Consider the following 13,273-nt stretch of genomic DNA (forward strand, 5'->3'; position numbering starts at 1 on the left):
GATTTCTGGTGCAGCGACAAAAGTCGAGGGATTGTTGTTCTTGTTCTGAGTTGTATTGTTCGGATCTGTCCCCATGTAGTGTTCATCGAATCGGTTGTAACAAATTGCAGCTGAGTGGCCATACTTGCCACAAACTTGACAAGTAGGCTTTGAGTTGTTAGATCTGCCACCAAATCTGCCCCTGCCTCGAGCACGATTTCCACCACCTCTGCTGGTGTGTCTGCCTCCATGACTCCCATACTGCTGAGAATACTGGTTTGTCCCTCTGCCTTGACCTCCTCCATGTGGTTTTTGAACAAAGTTGGCTTGCGGATCAGATAAATTGTGAGTGAGTTTGCTGTTGGATGACAGTGCTTGGAGCCTTTCGATCTTGCTGTCGAAACTCAGCAGCAGTTCTTGAAGTTCTTGCCATGTTGTTTTGGCTCTTGCTTCGATTTGAAGCACAATGGACAGGTAGTTAACATCGAGGCCCGAGAGGACATTCGTGACAAGTTGTGACTCGGGGTAAGGTTCTCCAGCAAGGGCTAACAGATCTGCCCAGTTCTTCTTTTGACGAAGATATTCTATCATAGGGGTTGTTCCTTTCCTTGTGACTTGAATCAGTGTTCTTGTTTCATCCATTTTTGTGACAGTCAGTAGTCCCGTGATCCGTAAGGGGAAACACCGGGTAAGCTGTGCAATCCCACACCGCCTGGGGAAGGTGAAGCGGGATGATTCTGAGACTGTGTAGGTATGGGACTACACAGTTGAAGAGAGCTTAAATGGATTGATTGGTACTACCTATATCAACAAGGTGCATCTTGTTTTTCGGTAGCCCATCTCGAAAGAACTCCACAGTTAAGCGTGCTTGGCCTGGAGCGATTTCAAGGATGGGTGACCTCCTGGGAAGTTTTCCCAGGAAGTGTGCGAGTGAGGACAAAGCACGCTGGAAACACTCGTGTTGGTTGACACATAGGGTCGATCATCGGGTCCATGAAGCAGCCAGAGTGACGTACTCGTGTATAAGAGCCATTCATTCCGTGGGTGTAAGGGCCCAATGGAGGCTTGAAGCGGGGACGTTACAAATGGTATCAGAGCCTTGACCCAGCCGGAAGTGTGGTCGACGAGGACGTCGGACCCCGTAAGGGGGGGTGATTGTGACAGTCAGTAGTCCCGTGATCCGTAAGGGGAAACACCGGGTAAGCTGTGCAATCCCACACCGCCTGGGGAAGGTGAAGCGGGATGATTCTGAGACTGTGTAGGTATGGGACTACACAGTTGAAGAGAGCTTAAATGGATTGATTGGTACTACCTATATCAACAAGGTGCATCTTGTTTTTCGGTAGCCCATCTCGAAAGAACTCCACAGTTAAGCGTGCTTGGCCTGGAGCGATTTCAAGGATGGGTGACCTCCTGGGAAGTTTTCCCAGGAAGTGTGCGAGTGAGGACAAAGCACGCTGGAAACACTCGTGTTGGTCTATAGGGTCAGTCATCAGTCCATGAAGCAGCCAGAGTGACGTACTCGTGTATAAGAGCCATTCATTCCGTGGGTGTAAGGGCCCAATGGAGGCTTGAAGCGGGGACGTTACAATTTTGGACTTTGAATGAGCACCATAGAGTTGTTCAAGAGCTTGCCAAAGACCTGCAGCAGTGGCAACTCCCATGACTTCTGTAGCTATTGTTTCTGTCATGGAGCTATACAACCATCCCATTAATAGTTGATCATTTATGATCCAATTTTCATAAGCAGGGTTGACAACTTGTGACACTTCTCCATCTATGCCTTCCATAATAGTACCTGCATCAACAAATTCAGAGGGACATTTGTTAGATCCATTGAGAAAACCATCTAACCGATGGCCTCTTACTATGGTAGAGACCATAGTTTTCCACAGGCTATAGTTGTGTCTGTCTAGTTTTAGGGAGAATGGCTGGTTTAGGGTGCTGAGGTGATGAGGGATTGGGTTTTGGAGCTGAGGGCTGGCTGAACTTGCGCCCATGACAGCAGAGGTTGCAGCAGCAGCTGTAGGTTGGCCAGTCGAGTTGTTTCCAGGGTTTTGGGAGTCTGTAGACATGGTGATTCCCGCTCTGATACCAAGTTGAATTTTAGGAAAATATGATGTTGCAAATCTCAGCTCAATCAATGCTGAGAGATTTCCATTGAATTTATAGATGGAGCCATTTTAGGCAAAATACAAAGAAGGGTATTTACCCTATTACAGCTGGCAGCAAATCTTAACAGAAAATAAAATGGAATCTGCTTTTTACAATGATTGCAATCATTAGGGAATTATAACGGTAGGATCTTCATGGAAATTCCCAAATCTGGTTTGATACCAGCTGATGACAAGTGGCAGTGGCAGGGACCACTATGCTGACTGTGACAACTCTCTGCATCGTCAGCACTAATTCTTCACATCTCTAATTCATGTACGACGAATGGCCAATACGGATGCACATGGATTAGTTGTGCATGCTCTTCGAATGGATGAATAAATTGTTTGGCTAAAAAACTTTCCTTAAGTCTTTTTAAAACATTAGTTGGTTTTTCAATAATATTGATCATTGTTTGAGGAAAAAAAAAGTCACCAAAGTGCTTCTTTTTTCGTTTAATATTTGATTGGAGTGAGCAGACGAATGAAGGTTAATGACTTCCTATAATATCATCTCCTACACCCTAATGAAACCCAGAAATTATATATACACACATATATAGATATATAACTTAGATCCGTTCTTGGAAATTATAGATAAATCTAACTAAAATATATATACTGTCAAGAACAAAATTTAGAAATATTTTGAAGCTCTCATTAGTTGTATACATACACGAAATTACATCAATATCAAATATTTCTGGCCAAAATAATTCAACAAAGAGAAGTTTTATAAAAATGAGAAAACTGTACAGGAGTAGCAGAGTACATCCACTTGAAACAAAATTCTTAAAGTACAAAAAGTAAATTAATGAGAACAAAATCTCAATTAATTGAAGAAATATAAAAAAAAATGGCAAAAGCTAATTTCAGGGCAAAAATCCAACGAAGGGAACATGGGCAGTACTCTGTAAAGCCGAATTTCTTGAGGAGGAAGAAGACGGAGACGAGTTTTGATGAATCACAATCTCCACCGCCTCAGCCACCACGATCACGAAATCTATTGCCATTTTCACCATCTCTATACACATTTCCAGTCTTTGAATCACCATTTCTTCTTTATACTTTGTTTTTCTTTTCTTTCTTCTCCTTCCTCTTCTTCTCTCCCCCTTTATATATATTTATTTAGTGCGCTTTATGAGATAATATATTATTTTTTATTTATTTCCCTTCTTCCCTTTTCCGACGACTGTGCTCCGCGTCGCAAGGGCTTATCCAGAACTTGAACTTTTTCTTTTTTCCTTTATATAAAATTAATAACGGACTACGTTAGTACATATATAGATATAAAATGAATAAATTGTCCATAATACGATCTATTCACAATAATTTTGAAAACGACCCTTGCTTATTGTATTTCCTAAAATAATTATATGATATATATTAAAAGATAAAGATGGCAGTTTTGAAGAGTTGTAGATGTTCTTTGGAAAAATGGCCCTTGGAAGGCTCCAAAGGCCAAATCTCTTGTGTCTAATTTTATGGGCAATAAGTGATCTTTATGTGTATACATATATACCACTTTGGTTGTTTGTTAAAGCATATATTGCAATTTGTGTGGTTTAATTTGTTAATCTTATTTTTGTTGGTGTTTAATTTGTTAAACTTAAATATGTATTGCAATTTGTGTGATTTATTCTAGTTAATTTGGTTGGTGTTTGATTTGTTAAAGTTAAATATTGCAAATTGTTATATATATTTTACTTAATTTGATAGTTGTTCATTTACTGACGTCATGACCAAACCATAAATAAATTAAATGGTTTGTTTTTTCTTTAATACATAAATAAATTAAATGGTTAAATCACTAATTTTACAAAATTGGTTGCACCTCTCTGTTTGAGGTATCTTTATTGTTCCGATAAACTAATGGGAATCTTAATTGTTTGCTTGAGAGAAAAGATTTAGTCAATCTTTTTTTTTTACGTTCATAATTAAAGAAATATATAATGAAATAAAAGAATTAAGATAATGTTTTTTTGTGAAGCCACGTGTGCTTAGCTTTTTGAAAAGAGTTCCCGAACGTAGAAACTTCATTGCAAATCTGTGATGATTCCTACATGCTTGTAATTTGTTCTTAATTATGCATGACTCATTACGCATGTGATCATAAATATATTTAAAAAAAACATTGAAGGTGCCTAGCACTTCTAGCTCTATGATACGATGTTTTTGTTTTATAATTAATTGGGAGTTTTGAATAATTTTTATTAAATTAAAATAAAATACTTTTTTTTTTTAAAGAAAATAATCAAAAACTTTATTAAACTTCAATCTCTGCTACCAAACAAGATAGCAACTCAGTTGCGACATCCCTCAAACTGAAAATACGATTAGAATATAAACTAGAAGCTCTTGCAAATAAATGAGCTACTGAGTTTGCTCAACGTTTTACAAAATAAATTAAGATATTACCTAATTCCAAAAGTAAGGCCTTGCAATCCTGAACAACTGAACCAAAGCTAGAAATCATTCTCAAAGGGCTTCGGATTGTTTCTACGACCAACAAGCAGTCAGATTCAAGTGTCACAGCCAGCCCTTGGCCTTGATCCAACTTAAGGCCTCAAGAACCCCAATCGCCTCCGCTAGCTCCGGTCTAACCACCCCTAAATAGGAAAGTGTAACACCCTCAATAAGGTAGCCGAAGTCATTCCTAGCAACCGCACCGGAACCATTGCCTTGTGACCCTTCAAAGACTGCAGCATCGACATTAACCTTAACACCATTTGTACCAGGGGGCTCCACCGCTCGGCTCCATCCCCAGCAGCCAACTGAGATGACTCCAAAGGAGTTTGAGCGGTCTTCCTTTAGTCAAGGTAAGTAATAGCAAAAGCAACAGTCGAAGAAACATTAGGAAGCTTATTATTCCACACCTTATCATTCTGAGCCTTCCAAATGGCCCAACAAAGAACAACAACCAAACATTGAGTATCATTGGAGGCAGAATCGAAAGTGGTGGCACACCAGTCCAAGAAATCCATACCAGCCGTGATAGTCGTGTTTACCCCAGCCTTTTCCCAACAAGTTGCTGCCACAGAGCACGTGACAAGAGCATGTAAAATAGTTTCATCATGTGAATCACAGATTGGACAAAGACTAGTAACAGTAACTCGCTTGGTAATAAGCATTACCAAAGTAGGGAGGCAATAGGAAGCTCCTCTCCAAACCAGGTTCTTGCACTTGGGGGGAATCTTCAATCTCCATAGATTATTCCAAAAATTCGAAGCCTCCACATGGTTCCAAGAGCCATTCAATTTCTGCAACAGATTGAAAGCACTCTTCATAGTGTAGTCACCTGAACATTCAGGAAACCAGTAGAAGGAGTCCGGCCCTGCATTAGCTTGAATCGAAATGCCACAAATTAAAGCTTTGTCTCTATCATTGAAAAGGTCATTCACTATCTCCAATTCCCAGCCAACACCCTCAACTTTAAGCAAATTTTCAACCAAAATGTCGTTAAGAGTAGGATGAGATGAAGTTACACAAGGATTAACCTCATCAGGAAGCCAACGGTCCCCTAGCACAGATACCGACTTGCCATCACCAATTTTCCAATGCACTCCATTGTTGTAACGCCCTAATGCTAAGGCACGCTACAGTGCTTTTTCAATTATTGTGCAATCTTTGCTAATCAAAGAAGTTTCTCGAAAAACGTGTCAAATTAAAACTTTTGCATTAAATATTAAACTTTGTAATTGTTGCTAAAATTTATTAACACTACGCAAGTATACGTAATCAAGTAGTAAACTCACACAGGTGAGGTCGAACCACAGGGAATTGGATTGACTACTACTAAACTATACCTATAATTCTATTTGGCAAATCGTAAAGAATTTTGATTAAAAAGAATTAAAAGAAATTCAGAAAACTTATAACACAGTTTGAGTTTAAGCAAGATGAGATAATAGGGAGGAGAATCATGTTGTTGTTTACCCAAATCGTTAATGCCTAATTGCTATCCTATTCTTGAAGTGAATGACAGATTATAAAGTAACCTAGCTCTTTTCAGATCTTCTAGGTTCTAAATCACATGTTATCTAATTAATTCCTTAATTAAACTAACATGAAATCAGCATTAGGTAATAATCTACTCGTCACATAAGTCATGTAAATACTCTCGTTTCACATAGAACATCGATTATCCAAATTTTAGCATTCTCAATTCTCACTTTTCAGATTTCGAATTGAGATCATAAAGCATGCACAAGGTGATCAATCTTAAACATGAAATTAAACACAAATTAAGATAATTTCACAAACAAGAATGGAGGAATGACAATTAAACATTAACTAGGCAAAACATTAAACAACAATCATCATCCTCCCTAAATGGGAAATTTAGTTCAGAAATAAATCCATAACCATTCCTATGACAATATTCAACATAAATAAATTAAAGAGGAATAGAGAAAGAAACTGTTGGTGGATGAATTCAAGATCTTCACTTTGATTTCCTATGCTCTTCCTGCCGCTCTCTGCTGTGTTTTAAGGTTCCAAATCGCTTCCTTTGACTTCCAATCCTAGTTTTCTATTTATATCTAATTTTTAGGGTTCGTCAGACAAAAATACCCCTGACCGTACGGACGCTCGCCGCGGCCAAAAGTGGTCTCGCCGCGGCCAAAAGTGCATCAAAAAACCACGTTTCTGCCCAGACTTTCTAGCCGCGGCCATGGAAATCTCGCCGCGGCGAGATGGAATTTTCTATTCCGATCTGTTTTAGTAAAATGAGCATAACTTTCTCATCCGAACTCCAAATGAGCTGATTCAAGATGCGTTGGAAAGATAAAAAAAAGATCTAAAACTTTTATGTTTTGACTTTTTCCAAAATATGATCAGAACATAGTCGAATTTAGGCTTGAAGTTTCAGCTTTATTCTCTTTCAAAATTTTCTCTATTTTATAGATCACTGTTTTTCGAAATTTGTCCAATTTATACATTCCAAGTGTTGAAACCTGAAACCAAAGAAAACAAGCGTAATTCTATTCCAAAAACAATAATAAAGAAGAAAAATAACTATAAAATGTGACCCAAAACTTAGGCTAAAAATAGCCTAACAGTAATATAATAAAATATTTACAAATGCCGGGATCCCGTTTTCAAACTTTTTAAAATTAATATTCCGAAATACACAAATTTACAGGTCGCACATCGACTATCAAAATACAACTCCCAGATGTCCCAAGACCGAACACTCCAAGTCGCGCTGCTTGACATGTACAATCTCACCCGAGCTCAGGTTCACTCCTGTTCAGCCTTCGCCTTTCCTTTACCTACACGTGGAAGCAGAAACTGTGAGTCAACAGACTCAGTAAGAAATGCATATAACATATCATATAATTTCCGACCTGTAAATAGGCGTCCATAAACCTATTTACAGATCTTAACAGATGAGTATGAACGTTCTAACTAGGATACGACCATGTACCATGTACCGCATGCACTCAGTATACCTTCGTACTAGTGTAGGTAGGGTATGACCGCACCTTGAGTACTATCAAGTGTTGTACCACAGACACCTTGTACCTTCCCGTACAAGTGCTGGTAACACCATGATGTACTTCCAAACATCATACACCTTACCAATGCACTCCGTACCGCAACCGTACAAGTGTTGGTAGTGTATGAATCACAACAAATAAGCATGTATACATATTAACACATACATACATTCAGATAATCACATCATACATTATACACAGTTCTTACCTGTTTTCCGAATTCAAGTGTGCTGGCCGACCTGAACGGAAATCTTGTGCTAGATGGATGCCCTTAGGTTGATTTCTCCCTTTGGATTCCTTGCTGAAACTCAAAACTCAACAGCAACCTCCCTTGGTTTGTCCCACCCGAAAGCAAGAGAGAGAGAGGTTCAAGAGAAAACTCTAATTCCATTTTTTTTTCTTGATTTTTCTTCAAATGAGACAAAAGGATTTAATTAATCTTTTGCTGAAAACCAACTTGCAAGGTGATATTCACTAAGGGCAGCCACCTATCATTCACCAAATAAAAATGACTAAAAGGCCCTTAAGGTTAAAACTTGGGTATTTCTAAAGCTAGGGGTAAAATGGTCAAAATCCATAACCCCGCTCAATCCCGGTAATTTATTTTCTCTAAAATATTTCCCCCTATGAAATAAGGTTCTAAACTTACCCATGTGATCAATCTAGCCATCCATCGCATTTTCCGTTGTCGCCAAGCAAAAATTACAAAAATAATATATTTCACATATAAGCTAAATAATACCCCAAGAGTTTAATAAAATCTCTAGAATTGAGAAATTATAACTCTAATATTTATTTCTAAATATTGGGGTCCACAATTAAATTAATTCACAAATAATAATAAAATAATAAAAATTAGTGTTAATTGCCTTTACTAATCCAAATTACTAAAGCGGTCATTACAATTATCCCCCCGTTAAAAGGATTTCGTCCTCGAAATCTAACCTGAATAGCTCTAGATGTTGAGTCCTCATATCCGATTCCAATTCCCAGGTGGCTTCTTCCACCTTACTGTTCCTCCAGAGCACCTTAACCAGTACAATAGTCTTGTTCCGAAGAACTTTTTCCTTTCTATCCAAAATCTGTACAGGTTGTTCTTCATAGGTTAAGTCTGGTTGCAGTTCAAGGGCTTCATAACTCAAGACATGAGTCGGGTCTGACACGTATTTCCTTAACATAGAAATGTGAAATACGTCATGAACAGCCGATAACGCTAGTGGTAAGGCTAGTCGATATGCTACCTGCCCGACCTTCTCGAGTATCTGAAATGGCCCAATGAACCTAGGGCTTAACTTACCCTTCTTCCCGAAGCGCCTAATACCCTTCATTGGTGAAACCCGCAGGAAAACATGTTCCCCTGCCTGAAATGTAACATCTCTGCACTTCGGATCAGCATAACTTTTCTGCCTACTTTGAGAAGCAAGCATCCGAGCCTTAATCTTATCAATAGCCTCATTGGTTCTCTGCACTAACTCTGGACCCAAGTACTTCCTTTCTCCTGTTTCGTCCCAATGGATAGGAGAACGACATTTTCTACCATATAACATCTCATAGGGAGCCATCCCTATTGTACTCTGGTAGCTATTGTTGTAGGAGAATTCAATTAAAGGCAAGTACTTACTCCATGAACCCTCAAAGTCCATGACACAGGCTCGCAGTAAGTCTTCCAAAATCTGAATGGTTCTTTCTGACTGACCATCAGTCTGAGGGTGAAAGGCTGTGCTAAACTTTAACTTGGTACACATAGCCTTCTGAAGACTCACCCAAAACTTCGATGTAAACTTTGGATCCCTATCTGACATAATAGATTTAGGGGCTCCATGGAGACGAACTATTTCCTTCACATACAATTCAGCGTACTGATCCACTGAATATGTAACTTTCACTGGTAGAAAGTGAGCTGACTTTGTGAATCTGTCCACGATGACCCATACTGAATCATACATCCTCGTAGTTCTAGGCAAACCAGTTACGAAATCCATTGCAATGTCCTCTCACTTCCATTCTGGAAGGACTAAAGCTTGCAGTAACCCTGCCGGCCTCTGATGTTCAGCTTTAATCTGCTGGCAGGTTAAACACTTGGACACGTAGTCCACCACATCTCTTTTCATCCCATACCACCAGAAGTAGGGTTTTAAATCTTGATACATTTTGGTGGTTCCCGGATGCAAAGAATAAGGTGTGGTATGAGCTTCATCCAGTATTTCTTTCTTAAGCTCACCAACACTAGGAACACAAACTCGAGCTTTATATAACAACATTCCACTGTTCGAGACTGAAAAGCCTCTAGGTCGACCAGTCATCACTTCGTCTCGAACCTTAACTAGCTCGGGATCTTCCAGTTGTGCCTTTCTAAATCTCTCCAACAGATCAGACTGAAGTGTTAAATTATGTAATTTCCCAACCACGAACTCAATTCCTGCACTAACCATTTCAGAAGCTAGTTGAGGGGCTATCATAACCGTGGTACAAACCTGCCCGGGACCTTTTCTGCTTAAAGCATCGGCCACAACATTGGCTTTCCCGGGGTGATACAGTATTTCACAATGGTAGTCCTTAACCAACTCCAACCACCTTCTCTGCCTCATATTCAAATCTTTCTGGGTGAAAAAGTATTTGAGACTCTTATGATCAGTATAAATCTCACACTTTTCACCGTAAAGATAATGTTGCCATATCTTTAAAGCAAAAACCACAGCAGCGAGCTCTAAATCATGAGTTGGATAACGCTGCTCATAATCTTTTAATTGACGAGAGGCATAGGCTATGACTCTGTCAGCTTGCATCAGAACACATCCCAGACCCTATCTAGACGCATCACAATAAACCACAAATTTCTCTTGATCTGATGGCAAAGCTAACACCGGAGCTGTTATCAAACGTTGCTTCAACTCCTGAAAGCTTGTTTCACACTTATCAGACCACACAAATCTTTAATTTTTCTTGGTCAATTCGGTTAGGGGCATAGAAAGTTTAGAAAATCCTTCGACGAAACGCCGATAATACCCTGCTAAACCGAGAAAACTTCGAACTTCCATCACAGACTTGGGCCTCGGCCAGTTTTTCACTGATTCTACCTTGCTTGGATCAACCATAATTCCATTCTTTCCAACAATATGTCCCAGAAAGGACATCTCAGACAACCAGAATTTGCACTTTTTGAACTTTGCATACAACTTGTGATCCCTAAGTCGCTGCAATACCATTCGAAGATGATGCTCGTGCTCCTCTTCTGACTGAGAGTATACAAGAATGTCATCGATAAACACTATGACGCAGTTATCGAGGAAATCCTTGAATACCCTATTCATAAGATCCATAAAGGTCGCAGGAGCATTAGTCAATCCGAATGACATTACTAGAAACTCATAGTGCCCATATCTGGTTCTAAAAGCAGTCTTCGGTATGTCCTCCTCTCGAATTCTAAGTTGATGATAACCAGACCGTAAATCAATCTTCGAAAATACTGTCTTTCCCTGAAGTTGATCAAACAGATCGTCGATTCTGGGCAACGGGTACTTGTTCTTAACCGTCAGCTTGTTAAGTTCCCGATAATCGATACACATTATGAGGGAACCATCCTTCTTTTTCACAAACAGAACCGGAGCTCCCCAGGGCGATACACTGGGTCGGATAAACCCAATGTCAAGCATGCCCTGAAGTTGCAATTTAAGCTCCTTGATTTCTGCTGCAGCCATCCTATATGAAGCTTTAGAAACAGGTTCGACTCCAGGTGCCAGATCAATTACAAAATCTATCTCTCACTGTGGCGGCAATCCCGGTACCTCCTCGGGAAACACGTCAAGAAAATCTTTCACCACCCTGACTGCCTCAGGCCCAAATGTTTCAGGTCTGCTGGAGTCAAACACTACCGCTAGAAATCCTACACAGCCATTGCATAGTAAATCCCTAGCCCTTAATACAGAAATAACCGGGATCCGAGACCCCAGAACTGATCCAGCATAAACAAATGGATCTTCACCTTCTGGCTGAAAAATCACCATTTTCTGCCTACAATCTATACTGGCCGAATACTTGGATAGAAAATCCATTCCCAGTATAATGTCAAACTCAGTTAATTCAAATTCTATGAGGTCAGTACTCAATTCCCTATCTTCGATCCTAATCGGCATAGACCTAATGCGCCTATTAGAGATAACCAATTCCCCGCTAGGCATTAGGGTTCCAAACCCTCTTTCTAAAATATCACAAGGCCTACCCAAAAGATCAATTACTCTTGTAGCTACATATGAGCGTGTAGCTCCCGAGTCAAATAATACTGTAAACAATAAGTTGTTGACGGGAAGCTGACCTGTCACAACAGAAGGACTGGCTGTAGCATCAGCTTGGGTGATGGCAAACACTCGAGCAGGAACCGGTTCCACCTCAGCTTTCGGCTCCTCTTTCTTTGCCTAGGGGCAATCTTTCTTGAAATGCCCCACCATGCCACACAGGAAGCATGTCTTCCGGTTACACTCTCCCGAATGATGTTTCTTGCACCGTGGACACTCAGGGTAAGAGTAACCCTGGCGTCCACCTCTGCCTTGGTTCCCACGGGACCGCTTACTTTGCCCCGAGCCATCAAAAGCTGGAACAACTTTTCTTTTCTGCTCGGTGGTGGAGTCACCACCATCCCTACCATAAACAGGAGTAGGAACAGTGGGGGTTCCACCAACACTCGGAGTCACCCGGGGCTCCTGAAGGAATTTCACTACACCCTCAGCTCTCAAAGCCTTTTCAACCATCTCCGCATATGTGGCTGCCTCAGTAGTAGTAATAACCAGATCATGTCTAATCTTTGCACTCAAACCCGCCAAAAAATTTTCTTTCTTGCTGAAATCAGTTGGCACAATTCCCGCTGCCAGCTTGGCCAACCGGTCAAACTTTGTCGTATATTCAGTAACCGACATTCCCTCAGTTTGAACTAGTTCAGTGAACTCTTTCCGCTTTGCACTGCGGACTGCTTCGTTGTAGTACTTGGAGTTAAACAACTCTTTGAATTCTTCCCAGGTCATCACTGTGACGTCTCGAGTGAGGGTTATCAACTCCCACCACACGAGAGCATCTTCCTAAAACTGGAAAGTGGCGCAGGTCACTCGATCATTACCAACCACTCCCATAAAGTTGAGGATACGCTCGATCACTGAAAGCCACTTCTCGGCCTTCATCACATCAAGACCTCCCAAAAACACTGGAGGTGCTTGCTTCCGGAATCTTTCATACAACGGCTTCTGCTGGCACCGCTGGAACGACCACGGCCTGAACCACTTGAGGAGGCTCGGCAGGAGGACCCTACTGCTTCAATCTCTGAATTTCTTCATCTTTTTGGCGGATCCGATCTTGCATTTCCGCAAATCTTTGCTCCCAATCAGGAGGAGCTTGAGGTGGATTTACAGGGCGACCACCCTGAGCTCTGCCACGGCCACAACCGCGACCACGAGGATTTTGGGGATTCCTCTGACCGCCTCCAGTCTCAACCATATCACCCTGACTTCTTGTATTTCGCGGGGCGTCCATTTAATAGGACTTAGCCTGCGAATCCGTAAGCCAGGCAGGTTAGACAGCGATCAAAACTTAACACCGCTCTTAATAACTTAAAGGCAACACACTTTCTTTTTTTTCTTTAAATAATTAATTAAA

The sequence above is a fragment of the Cannabis sativa genome, chromosome X (genome assembly GCF_029168945.1).
Source record: "Cannabis sativa cultivar Pink pepper isolate KNU-18-1 chromosome X, ASM2916894v1, whole genome shotgun sequence".
Taxonomy (NCBI): domain Eukaryota; kingdom Viridiplantae; phylum Streptophyta; class Magnoliopsida; order Rosales; family Cannabaceae; genus Cannabis; species Cannabis sativa.